Below are 13,822 nucleotides of genomic sequence, written 5' to 3' on the forward strand. Positions count from 1 at the left end.
CATGTCTCTTTGATCAATGGTCGATAAAATCCAATCCTAACATTAATTTATTGTACTTAATATCCAAGGATAGCAAGGGATCATGGGTGCTCCTACACTCCATTTGTCCCACAACTCTGAGTGACAGAATATGCCTCTAATACCAGTAGCAAGATCTTCACCGTTCTCACTTATTTTGACACCTCTTTGCACCCTCCCAAACAAATGTATATAGTGCTGAGCCTATTAGAAGCAGGACGTTTTAACCAAACTAATCCAGCCAAAGTGACTAAATCTTGCAAAATCAAAATGTGGACATTTGGCTCAGTGCTGAGTGAACACAATATTCAAAATTGGATTCGGAAATCTGAATCAACTTGTCCGATCAGATTGAATATTTGCACCTTCCTCAATAGTAGTAAAATAGTAAAGTAGTAAAAATAGCGTTTTGCTGTCATGCTGTGCTTGGCCAGTGTGGGAAACCAGAGAAAAGGCTAGAACAGATATGATTAAAGATGACTTCCTTTACCCTTCAAGTTTGATATAAACTTTAGGCTATAATACTAAATGTGATCTTCTTCAGGCAACTCTCTACTGTTGATGTTGGGCTTCAGCAGTTCCAGATTCACCTTCCATTTCTGCCTTATAGGATGAAGTGTAAAAGTGGAGTCTGAGTACAGCTGAAAGACACCCTGTTGCAGAAAGCTTTCTACTTGACTTCTCTTGGCTCCCACATGTGCACATAGATCTCTAACCTTGACCTCTATTCTATCCAGGGGGGATGTTTCCTAGTGCCATCCCTTGTTTTGTTCCCTTTCAGGATTTGATTTGGCCCTTGTGGCCACAATGAACATTCAGCAAGGCATTAGATGCTTGTTTCATCTACAAGCCATTGGGCGTAACTGTATGAAGAAGAAAAATACATGAGAATACAAGCATAAGGTAAAGGTTTCCCTCGCACATATGTACTAGTTGTCCTTGACTCTAGGGGGTGGTGCTCATCTCCATTTCAAAGCCAAAGAACCAGTACTCTCCAAAGACATCGCCATGGTCATGTGGCCAGCATGACTAAATGCCAAAGGCTCACAGAATGCTGTTAGCTTCCCACCAAAGGTGATCCCTATTTTTCTACCTGCATTTTTTTTACGTGCTTTCGAACTGCTATGTTGGCAGAAGCTGGGACACGTAATGGGAGCTCACCCTCATCGAACCAGTGAACTGCCGACCTTTCGATTGACAAGCTCAGCATCTTAGCCACGGAGCCACTTCATCCCTTAACACAAGGATAGAATCGCGTAAACATGGGTCCAATGGAGAGCCCTTTCCCAAGGCATAGCTGAGCATAGACAAGATTCTTTTTGGGTAAGTACACTCTTCTTCTTTTGATCTTTACCCCTTTTGATATTTTTACTGACTTCTGGGACTAATGGATGCACTATTAAGCAAGCGGTTACCAACTCTCATTCATGAAAAACATCTTCAAAAGCAGAAATGTACCGTATTGACTTGTTGCAGAAGATTCTTAAAATAATAATTAGCCTAGTCCAGAGCTTCAGAAAGATGGGATAAGAAAGACTTCCCATTACCCACTCATTGCTGTTTCCTTCACCCAACCATGCATGCATTAAAAACAATATCACTCAGAAGCACACAAGCTAAAATTCTCAAAAGCTCTGGGTGCAGTCCCTAGAATAGAAAAACTATTTGGCAAATTGTCAACTTTAATGTGATAGAAGACGAAAAGAATTAAACATTTGATTTAAGTGTAATCTTAAATCAAGCAACTTTTAATCAAATTTAAATGTTAATTAAGTGGAGTCAGTTCTATTTTTTTTGTCCTGACCTGACTTACGGTATTTTCAATGGTCAAAGCTGGTCCTTGCCAAGGATGTTAGGGAGAATGGAAAGGAAAAAGTTAAAAAATTAAGATGTGACCACAGCTGCATGACTGAAGCACCACTTTTTTTTGACAATGTAAAAAATTGTAGTACCTTTGGTTCAGTCCTTTTTACCTTGGTACACATAGCTAAGTAATAAGTAGGTTTATTTCAGAGTTGTGCTAGCAATTCACACCTGATTTCCAGGATAACACATGCGCTCTCATAATTCCCAAACTTAATTGGCTTGATTCAAGCATTTTTAAATGTACTAAAACATGGAAGGAACCAATCTCGTTCATCTAGTTCCTGGTCTTAGAGTCAGGTCATTTGAATACCCTTCGATATAGAATCACTGAGCAAAATAATAATTCAACATAATTGAAAACACACCTTTGGGACATCCAAAACAATAGTTGCATCTGATTAAGAGGATTCAGTCCACATACATCTTATGCTTTAATAAATGTTGGTCTTTTTTGGTTGTAGCAGACTGAAACAGCAATCACTTTGGAAATCATTAAGGTTTTATTCACATCAAATCAAAGCAACAGGCTAACAAAAGTATGCATCACTAAGTGTGCCTCCTCCCCAATACCACTCCATTGCCTTGAACCCTGGAATTTCGGGTTTGCATAGCACAATAAGCCTCAAGCCTTTTTAAAAACAATGCAGCAGGCAATAGGGATAAAATGCAGGCTCGCACAAACATGAATGAAGTTTTACAACTTAGCATGTTCTGCCCACATAGTCTAAATGTTGCTACATTACTAGGCCCATGCTTAATAATTTCTTGTAATTTTCATAACCATTCATAAAGTGTATAGACCTTGCTAAGTTTCCACGTTTTGAGATCATAAGATAATCATTTTGAATTTCCATCAGACAGGCGAATAAATTATGTGAATAAATGTGAATAAATTAATGAATTTAAGTGTGCAGAAAAGATATACATTTTGGGAAGAAACAAAATTAGCATTAAAAAAAATATTAAACTGAGCAATCCTTCCCATCCAAGGACTCAGATCTTGATTGTTGCCTGCCCTGCCTGGTTTATGGTTTATTTTTGGTTTGTTGAGGTTTTTCTTTTCCAAAAAGGAAACATCTGGAAAAAGTTACACAGGATGGTGTGTAATATGTTATTTAGCCCTCGGGCAGTCTTCCATGTCTGACTACTGGCCAGATCCAAACCTGTTTAGCTGGATTTTCTCCAGGCGTTGCACGGAAGACTTGAACGTGCAGATGATACCAAATTCTGCCTTCTCCCTCGAGGGACTTTGAATAGAAACAAATGGAGAATAGAAAGCAAAGAGGCACAGCAGGGAGGAAACCAGACCTGGTGCTAACTTTACAGCCCATGGAAGAACTCACAAGGAGGGAGGCATCATAACCAGATGCCACCAGGAAACCGCAATTAATTGGCCCTGCTTTGTGTTATCTCTACAGATGTGAGGAAATGGGGGAATAAAAACAACTCATGCTGTTGACAACTCTATCTGTAGTGTAATCCTTGAAAGAACTCATCCATCATGCTGGTCTCCTGTGGCAAAACGGGGGTGTGATTCTGTTTTTCAGCTGTGGAAATCAATCATTGGCTTGCAGAAATGATTGGTCAACATGGCTCTGTGTGTGTGTGTGTGTGTGTGTGTGTGTTTGTGTGTGTGTGTGTGTGGTGTGTTTGTGTGTATGTTCACCCACACATATAAACATAGACATAAAAGATCTGTAGAACTCTAAAGAACCTCTCTTTGCTTTCAGCAGGTCCACTGCCATCAGAAGACTGGCCTGCTGTTCTAATCAATCCATCTTGACTGTCTTCAACAATGAAAAGAAAATGCGCTATTTGCTCTAGTTTGTGGCAGCCTTCCTCAAAGATGTTCACTATTGATCTGCCTTTACAGTAGATCAACACTTACTTTCCCCTTACTCCATAGCCATAAGCTCTGGTAGACAGATTTTGTACATCCGGAAGCTCCAAGGGCTCAACTGTCCAAATGTTTCAGACTTCCTTTCTTTTGCCAAATTTGTGAACAGAAGTAAGTCCAGTTAAGGAGATTTTGTGTGGAGACGATCAGTGGAGACGAGAAAGGCAAAGTAACCTTCCTCCTACAACCTGTATAAGGGACTCAAAGCTTACTTCTCTGATGAGAAGTTGTTCTTTGACCTGAGGATGAAGGTCATCCAACAGAATTTCCCTGTTATAGAGGTTCCACCACAACATTCATATCTCCATCCTCACAAAAACGGTGAAGGTTTAAATGAGTTTCTAAAAAAAGAAAATATGAAAACTATAATTGCAAAGAATTGCAGAGAGAAAAATAGACAGCAGAAGAAGCCAATGTAATTGTAAACAAGCTTAGTGAAAACAAAGGAGGATGCATAAAGCAAGACATCAAGGATCATTATAAACAGGTAGCCTTGAGAAATAGAATTGGTGTCAGAAATGGTCAGAATAGGCTGTTATTATTTCAATGTGTTTTAAAGAAAAGAGAAAAGAATCAGTAGCCCAACTGTTCCATGAAAAAGGCAAAATGTTAACAAAGATTCAACAATTTACACTTCTTACCATTATCATAAAGATGGAAACATTCTGATTACGGTCAGAATGCATTACGGTCAGTGTTCCTGTAGGTGTTGATATTCACATTTATTCATTTATTTAAAGCAAGTTCTCCTAATTTGGGGATTGGTAAATACATTTGAGAAGGTGAAAATGAAAGCTATTATAGTGCAGGTGCTCCCCAAGTGAAAAGCACAGTTAAGCAATAAGTAAGATTGCTCCTCCCCATCTATTCTAGTGCAGGGGTCTTCAAACTTGACAGCCTTAAGACTTGTGTACTTCAACTCCCAGAATCTTCCTCTAGTCATGTTGCCTCAGGAATTCTGGGAGTTGAAGTTAACAAGTCTTAAGGCTGTCAAGTTTGAAGATCCTTGTTCTAATGTGAAGAATGAAGGCTACCTTGGAAACAAGAAGATTCCTTCTGTTCCTTAGCTAACAGCTGCAGAAGGAAGGGGAAAACCTGCCGAAGTCCATAGTTAGTCACCAAAGAGCCATCTCATGTCCATCTGTGATAAATCCAGCAGTCGTGGCCTGACTTCCCCAATCACCCTTGCAAAAATGGCTTTGCAATCAGAAAACTAAGGATGGGGCAGGAAGCAAAGATGCAAGCAGTTGACCGGAGATGCTCAATGGATGGCATTGACAGTTGTGGCCGTGCAATCAGCTGTTCTGCAAAATTCAGCAGGTGCTGGAGACACTGCCGAAGCAGCCTGCTAATCCTACAAGGAAGAAAAATGCTTTCTGGAATGCAAAAGCGGATGAAACCTATTAGGGTCATAGTTTGCCCAGCTGGCAAGCCCAGAAGCATTCCCCACATTCTACTTTCAATTAATCCTAACTGAATCAGTAGGCAGCCTCCTTTGCCAAAAAGGAAGGAGGGGGAGGGTTCTTGATTTGCATATCTAGCTGGGTCGCTAAAAACTCCCATGAAAAGGTGACAATAGGGTTTGGTTCCATCTGCACATTTCTCCTGAAATTGAGGCTGGGACCAACTGGTTAGTGAGAGTGATTCCATTGTCTGAATAGATGGACACAAATGTGAGGTGGGGCTGCTGTGGTAGATGGTATTGTGAGGTTCAGCATTTGGGCTGCAAAGGAAGTGACATTTTCTGTATTTGTTAGGCTGAAGCCCAAATTTTAAAAATTAGCTCTGAATAGAAGGCAGATATGATCCCTGCAGGACTAGAATAACACAGTAGCACATCTCATCTGCCTTCCATGGTAGCCAATATAATTTGTCCCTAGAATCTCATGAGGTAAAATATTTACTAGCACAAAGATTCTGAACATAAAGGCAATCTTAGTTGTCATGACTAAAACACGCTGATGTCATGTTTCCCTTCTGTTGTTTTCCTTCTAATAGCAGACAAGCAGATAACTTTTTGTTTTGCATATATTGAACGGTAAACCATTGTATATTCCAGGGTTCCCCAAACTTGGCAACTTTAAGACTTGTGGACTTCAACTCCCAGAATTCCTCAGCTGGCTGGCTAAGGAATTCTGGGATTTGAAGTCCACAAGTCAAAGTTGCCAAGTTTGGGGAACCCTGATATATTCAATGGGTGGGAATTTGGAGCTCTCTGAAGCTGCTCTGGATATTGGTGAGTCCTTAGCACCAATTTCCTTCACTGTTGGCCATGATGGGCTGCTGTAGGTCATCATTCAACAAGATCTCTTATAGTTGAAGGCATACCAAGTTATTTATTTATTTGATTTGTCAATCACTTACAAGATAATAGATATAAGAATAAGCATGAGTTTGAGTATGAATACAGGAAAAAGGTACAAATAAATGGATACAATAGGACAGGGATGGTAGGCACGATTGTGCGCTTATGCATGCCCCTTACAGACCTCTTAGGAATGGAGTGAGGTCAATAGTTGATAGTTTAAGGTTAAAGGAGTGGGGGTTTGAGGATGTAACAACAGACTCAGGTAGTGCATTGCAGGCACTGGCCACTCTGTTCCTGAAGTTGTGCTTTCTGCAATCAGGTTTGGAGTGGTTTACATTGAGTTTGTATCTGTTGTGTGCTCTTGTATTGTTGCAGTTAAAGCTAAAGTAGTCATTGACTGGTAGGACATTGTAGCAGACAATTTTGTGTACTAGGCTAAAGTCCAACCGTAGGTGGTGTAGTTCAAGGTTGTCCAAGTACAATTTTTAAAACATCTGGAGGACTAGTGGTTCTTTACTCTGAGCTACAGGGATTTTGGTGATAGGTTCTAGTTCTCCCAAATGTGGTTAAGATCAGAAGTTTCTCAGAGGAAAAAAGAGGTCAATATACAATTCAGATTTGAAATTTTGGGTGTAGAGGGCAGCCAGCAAAAGACCATGGGAAGAATGCCAAAGGACCCCAAGTAAAAATAATAATAATCACCTGTCTGTCTTCCAGGCATTCCAGACATGTCATGGGGGAAATAGTAGCCTTTCAGAATGTCCCTCTGTTGAGCAGTAACAGCCCACAGGACAGAAAAGGACATTTTCTTCCTTAATCCTAGCAGGTGACTGAATTGTGCAAGGGGAACGCTTGCCCTTGTAACTCTATCCCAATAGCAGATACTATTCTTGTTCTCAGCAAGGCCTGCTACGCCTTTTCAGTATCCAGGGATCTGCCACCACCACCAGTCTCAAGCAGAAAATTGCTAAATAATTATTCTGTTTACACTTGCAACTCTTTGAATGATTGTGAGCAGCAAGCTATTCACTCCAGTGCCTACTCAGACTATATACGCATAGCATTTGCTGACCACAATATATCTAATCAGTAAAGGAATGTTGTCAATGATCACTAAGACAAACAGTCCTTATATACTGAGGCATTGTTCTTCCATTACTGGGCTTCAAGCAGTGCCTAATTAATAGTCTTTTTGGGTCAGATCACTACAAACCTGCTGGACTACAGCTCCTATCATCCCTGTCATGATTGTGTTAGCTATGGATCTGAATAGGTTGGCACATCTGGAGGCCGGTAGCTTGAATTGAAGTTACATCGTTTTGCCAACAGTAGCAGGGAAAAGAGATGGTCTCCTTAGCATGCCAGCAAAGATTTTGCACCTGCTCTGGTTTCATTTATATGCCCTTCCCTGGTGGATGTGTGAATATATTGATCCTCACCGCCTGCCAGTTCAAGCCAAAATATTCTGCTGTAATAAAAATCTGGACTGCTATAACTAATGAACATTTACATTCAAAAACAGAGCTGTTTTCTCAGGTGGGGTACTGAATTGAGGCACCGTAGGAAGCTGCCCAAAGTACCATCCTAATCCTAATTGTGGAAAATATTACATTTTTGACCTGTGGTAGCTGGGTTCATGCACTTCATTAGGCTATATTAATTGATTTAATTTTAACTCAGCAAATTATTGAGTTTAGGCTTAGGTTGAGTCTTTAGGTTTGTACGTCATGCTTCATGGCTTTGCATAAAGTGTGACCTCAGCCAATACAGTTCATAAAAAAACACCATTTAAAAATAGTTTGGCACCATCCATAAACCTGTCATTGAGATACTGGGCCTGAACCCAGTTTATTATGCATAAAGATTATATCCTAGCATAAGTATTCTTTAGAACTTTTCTAAAGTAAAAAAGGGATTGCAGGGTTTGTCATTATTTTCGTGATATTTTTCAATTTCATCTTAATTTTCAATGATAAACACAGAGAAAAGAACTATGTTGTTTTAAGCAGGTGCTCGCATCATCTGTAACAAAAGTTACTCTTGCCTTGACCAGGAAAAGCCACCAGAGCAAACTTATGGCAGCATATTTTCAAAAGAAAAAACATTAGCTAGAATTTTCTTCTTTCCAACAGTAACCATAATATTATTGTTGCATTGCATTCTTACCCACACTTAATGGCTTTCTTAATTAAACCAATTTACCATTTGCAGAATATACTGAATCATAAATTAAACATATCAGCGAGGGCCTCAGTCATATTAGACTAAAATGTAATTGGCCAATTTATGATACAGTGTGGATACTACCAAGTGTGAGATTGTCTCTAATCCCTGGACTCAATCTGTGTTACATTGTGCAGCTACTTTCAGAAAGCTCTTATTTCATGACTATCCTGAACTCTATTTAAAGGATCCCCTTTCTCCTATGACAAGAGAATCCAAGTTTAAAACATTGCTTGATCAACCATAAAGTTCATTGACGTACATTCCTTGCCAACATGTAGGTGTGAGATAAACATTTGCATCAATCTTTGGAGCCCATTCCACTTCTAGTAAACTCACTGTACAGCCAATGCAATTTTCATGGTGACCATGTTGAAGCATTTTGCCTTTTTCCAGGATAGTTTTTTGACTTCCCAGTCTAATTCAGATTTTTCAGATTTTCTGTGATTACCTATCCACACAATTTCAAAATCCAGGCCAATGATACTAGCTTTTGAAATTGGCCAAGGGCCAGCTTGGAGCTGCTATAGTTGGGTAGATGTCTCTCCAAGTCGGATTCCTACCCAAGAAATCAGTGACAATGATTTTGGTTGCAGATTTAGTTTGGTGAGTTCTTGGTGCTATCTGAGCTTGGTTGTTTTTCTGCAATCATTTTGTTGGCAAGCTAGATAAGTCATCCCAACAGCGCCTGGGGGAATGGAGTTTACTGGTTGTTTATATCTAATAGCTTACCCTGCCAGTCTTGACTGGGTATGGTTTGTTCCTTGATGGTTGCTTGACTGTTTATCTGATGCTGTTTCCTGCTTATCGGGAGGTTGGCTGCTAGGGAACATGTGGATCTGAAAATGTTTTTCTTTCCTTGAAATTTTTGCCCCCCCCCCCCAAAAAAGAGGAGGATACACAAATCATACACAGACACAAGTTCTAAAATTTACTGTGATTCTCCTCTATATTAGCGTGAGTGGGAAGATATTCAGAGTGAGGAGGAGCCAAAAGAAATGGTCTTTTCACTCAGCTGTATCTTATGTTGGCCCTGATAGTATGGCTTCATAGTTCCTTTTTCAGCACTACTATCTCAACAATAGATTGATGTTACTTTATGCAAATATATTTTGCTGCATCGTACAACTGATTTTTACCTGGTTTAGAAAAGAGATACATTTCTCAAATATTTATCCAGTGAAAGTAAATCCTGCAAATTGAAAAGGGCTGTTCACCGTGACTTATCATATTTATTTGCTTGGCTTATATTTTATTTCTACTCCCCCAGACTGAATGATTGAGAATTGGCTAGATTGGTTTATAATCTCCCCTGCCAGGAAATACAGGAAGCTGACTTAGGCAAAGCTAAGTTCCTTTGAATGACTGATCCAACTTGTTTTATTTGACTGACATATGATCTTCATGGGTCCAGGTGAAGGTCTTCCACTGTGAAATGCTCCCAGAGCTGTCTTAGATAACACAATAATAGAGTTAGAAGGGACCTTGGAGGTCTTCTAGTCCAACCCCGTTCAAGCAAGAAATCCTATACCATTTCAGACAAATGGCTTTCCATTTCCATCTCTTCTTGACAATTACACAAGGATATCACAGAGAGGGAGAATTTCTGCTTCAAATGACCTATTTTGTCTACCCAGTGACTGAAATCATGTATCAAATGAAATAGATCCTTCAGCTTGTAATGGGAGAATCATATTTTTAGTTCCATTTTTAAAATCTCCCTGTAAGTAGAAAACAGTCACCCAAGGACAAGTCAGCTACTTGTCATGCTTTTATTTTTGTTTGTAGGAATGATTTAAACATCATTAAAGAACACAAAAATGAAGCAGCCATTTGTTGAATGAATGATATATATCCCTTTCTCTTGCCTTACCCGGATATATTATCTTTCCATGCACATAGAATGTGAGTGCCTTAGTGTATACATATGAATGGGCACGGGTGAGATTCTACAGGTTCACACCTATTCCCTGGAACCAGTTGTTAGCATTCTAAGCAGTTCGGAAAAGAAATTACTGGCCTAATCCTGTAATAAAGGCAGGAAGGAAACATTCTGGTGTTGCTTACAGAAACTGCCTCTCCATTAACCCTTATTACATTCTTGGCAGGACTAGACTTCCTGCCTCTGAAACTTCTCTGGAGTTTTTTTTCCCTCCTTTGCTGGTACTTTGCTTGTGTGGAGTGACCATTCAAAGTTACAATGGCACTGAAAAAAGTGACTTATGACCATTTTTCACACTTACGACTGTTGCAGCATCCCCACAGTCATGAGAGGCCAGGCGAGGAGATGCATGCCTCAATGTGAGTGATGTTGAGTTGGCCACGCCCAGCCAGTAAACATGACCACCAAGCCATGACCACCAACTAAGCCACGCCTACAGAACCAGTTGTTAAAAAATTTGAATCCCACCCGTGAATGGGCATGCATCCACCACCCCTCCCCCTACATATGTATATTTGGGTAGGGAATTCATTTAGTTTCAGGGGAGGTAACATCCACCAGAACTTGATTTCACCATAGATATGGTTGCAGTTCCCTGCAAATACAGAAAACATTAAATCCAGCTTTCTGCCAATTATTGGCAGCTCGTAATCTCTCCCCGTATTCCTCAGCACCTGGTTTGCCTTTAAAGCTCACTTGAACATGATGTCACTTTTTTTCCTATCAGCCCTGGAAATGTTGCAATGTCTCATCTGGGGAAGTTTGCATTGCTGAGCCTCAAAAAAAAACAAAAACCCTCCTCCTGATTCCTTTACCATCTGACTGTTTCAATTCTCTGGCATGATGTAATCGGAGGCACACAATTTATAATAAACTGAACAGGGAGCTACCTGCCCAGAGGCTAATCAACTTGGCTTTGTGGGTCTGCCTATCTGGGAAAGAGATTAGAAAATTACAGCAAATCAAATTAATGGTGAAAAGTTCCCATAGCCTGAAAGTTGGGTGGTTGTTTCACAAGACTGAGAGTTTTGGAAAGAGCAGGGAAGCAAATATAATACCATTCAGTGGTGTGTTTTTTTTTTATAAAGGTTTGCAAAATACTGAGTTTATGTCTGTATGGAGAAGTGATAACCTGGGTCCCGCTGTTCTCAAAAAACGATATTTTATTTATATTTGTATGTTTTGTGAAAACCATTCAGTGGTGTTTTGACGGGACAAGACTTGACTCAGCATAAGGGATGGGAGTTCCCAAATGGAAATGGCCTGGGAGTGTAAGGTTAGACTCGTACATCACCAACTGGTTGCAAAATATAAGGAGGAAAAGGCAACTTATTTGTGTATTTTAGCAGCCAGTATCTTGGTGTGAAAATGACTTGCTTTGTATACAAGGATTGAATGGAAAGTAATTCGTCCAATGGAATAAATTGACAACAGATGGCAGTACTGATGCACTAGAAGTTCTGATATATTCTTTAGGATTGTCCTTTCGTTACAATTGGTGTGACATTGCTGAGAAAAGGTTTCATTGCTATTGTTTGTAATATAGAAGTCTCCAGTGACTACTCAACAGTGATTTTAAAAACGGTTGTGATTGTCTTTTGATTGATGAAGGTGTCCCTCCAATTGAAATTCATTGCCAAATGCAAGTTGTGTTAAAGACGAGTGTTGTGCATCATGGACCAAAAACATGGTGAACTGGAAATAACTGATTTGTGAAAGAGGAATAAAGTGGATAATCTGTAACAGCTAGCCATGAGTTTCAAATGAGAAAAGTTGACAAACAAATTAGGGACAATCTGTGGATCAAAGAAATTGCTGCCAAGCATGACATTTTACAAGAACATATGGGTCACATTCTTGATGTTCTTAAATATTTTAAGATTTGTGTGAAATGAGTTCCTCAAAAGCTGATGGCACAAAGAAATCTTTGAGAATTGAAATTTGACAATTATCACTACATGAATGAAGGCAAGGTTTTCTTCAATGCATTGGGGCAGCTAAAAAAAACCATGGCTCACCATTATGATGAGGCATCAGCACAGAATATCGTCACAAGGTGTCCACTGTGGGAGAAACTACTCCAGCTTTAGCAGGAAATCTTATGGATAGTTATTTTGGGGGGGATGCAGATGATGTTAATCATATGTATTTCCTTAAACCTTCACCACTGTGAACCGAGAATATTGCAGTGCAACATTCAAAACTTTGAAATAATACTTAAGCAGCGATTCACAAGCACAAGGAGGAAATTTTGCTGCAATATGATTTAAGGCCTCAAAACTCACAAGCTATACCCAAGAGGTAATTGTGAAGATGGATCTCACCATCTTATACCACACCATCCACCATACCTGACCCTTTGCAACTTTTATCTTTTCCCCAAATTGAAATACCTTTGTGAACATTTGTTTGATTCAATTGAAGAGGTGGAAAAGGTTACCTGAACTCATTGATGAGACAAAATGTAGTTCTTTCATGACAGTATTAAGAAGCTTGTCCTTCATTTCAGAAATAGTGAATGGAGGAGGTGCACTGGAACAGCCAAAGAGAACCATGACTCACCGTTATGATGAAGTATCAGCACAGAATGTAGGGAAGAGTAGAACCTGGGTCTTCCCTCTCTGAGTCTTTCATCTTAATCACCATATCACACTGTCTCTCATTAGTTTAGCTTATAGTAGCAAATCATTCACTTATAGCAATAGCATTTAGACTTATATACTGCTTTATAGTGCTTTACAGCCCTCTCTAAGCAGTTTAGTCAGCATATTGCCCCAACAATCTGGGTCTTCATTTTACCCACCTCGGAAGGACGGAAGGCTGAGTCAACCTTGAGCCTGGTGAGATTCAATCTGCCAAATTGCAGGCAGCTGGCTGCAGCAGAAGTAGCTTGCAGTACTGCACTCTAGCCACTGTGCCACCGAGGCTCTTATGCTAAATTATAAACATTATTAACAGCATTAGAGTTTAGCATACAATTCAAAGATCAGCAGATAATCTGCACCACTCCTGGGAAGCTCACAAGGGCCCTTAAGTCTTCATCTGAACCAAATTAACCAAGTTGTTCTTATGGAGTTTATGGTTTAATGGATTAATGTGACCCATGAAATAGGGCACTTTGTTCAATGGCACCTTTTCTCAGGAAGCTATAGATAAAATTGCAACTTTGAGAATGGGACAAGTTCAGCCTCTCATTTCACAATTAAGGACAAATCAAATAAGGAAAAAATGGTTCAGTTACCTATGCTGCATCCACTGTAATTACCTTTGTAGCCTCATATTATTGTCTGACCTTCCAATCCACCCTCCAATCAATAGAAGGATGCCACTGCTAATCTAAGAATGGCCAATGACCATGCTGATTGGACATTTCTGGTGGATACCAAGCTGGTGAATTCTGTTTGTTGCGTAATCTTCAACAGTAGATTACAGATAGTCCATGACTTACTATCACAACTGAATCCCACCCCCCACCCCCCCCAAAATTAAGCAAGGCAGTTGAGTTTTGCCCCATTTTACCTTTCTTGCTACAGTTAAGCGAATCACTGCAGTTAAAGTTAGTAACGTG

The 13,822-nt window shown here is 39.8% G+C and overlaps 1 long non-coding RNA gene across 1 annotated transcript in view; it reads left to right on the forward strand.

The window, feature by feature from the left end:
* The window catches only part of LOC148128285 (uncharacterized), a 60,691-nt gene extending 59,848 nt beyond the window's left edge, over positions 1-843 (forward strand). The window contains exon 3 of the long non-coding RNA XR_015741194.1: positions 800-843. This is a non-coding gene — a long non-coding RNA (uncharacterized LOC148128285). The remainder of the gene's footprint in view (positions 1-799) is intronic.
* Positions 844-13,822: the final 12,979 nt, after the last annotated feature.

Source organism: Pseudonaja textilis, chromosome 1 (genome assembly GCF_049901715.1).
Source record: "Pseudonaja textilis isolate UNSWEBS1 chromosome 1, rPseTex1.2, whole genome shotgun sequence".
NCBI lineage: Eukaryota > Metazoa > Chordata > Lepidosauria > Squamata > Elapidae > Pseudonaja > Pseudonaja textilis.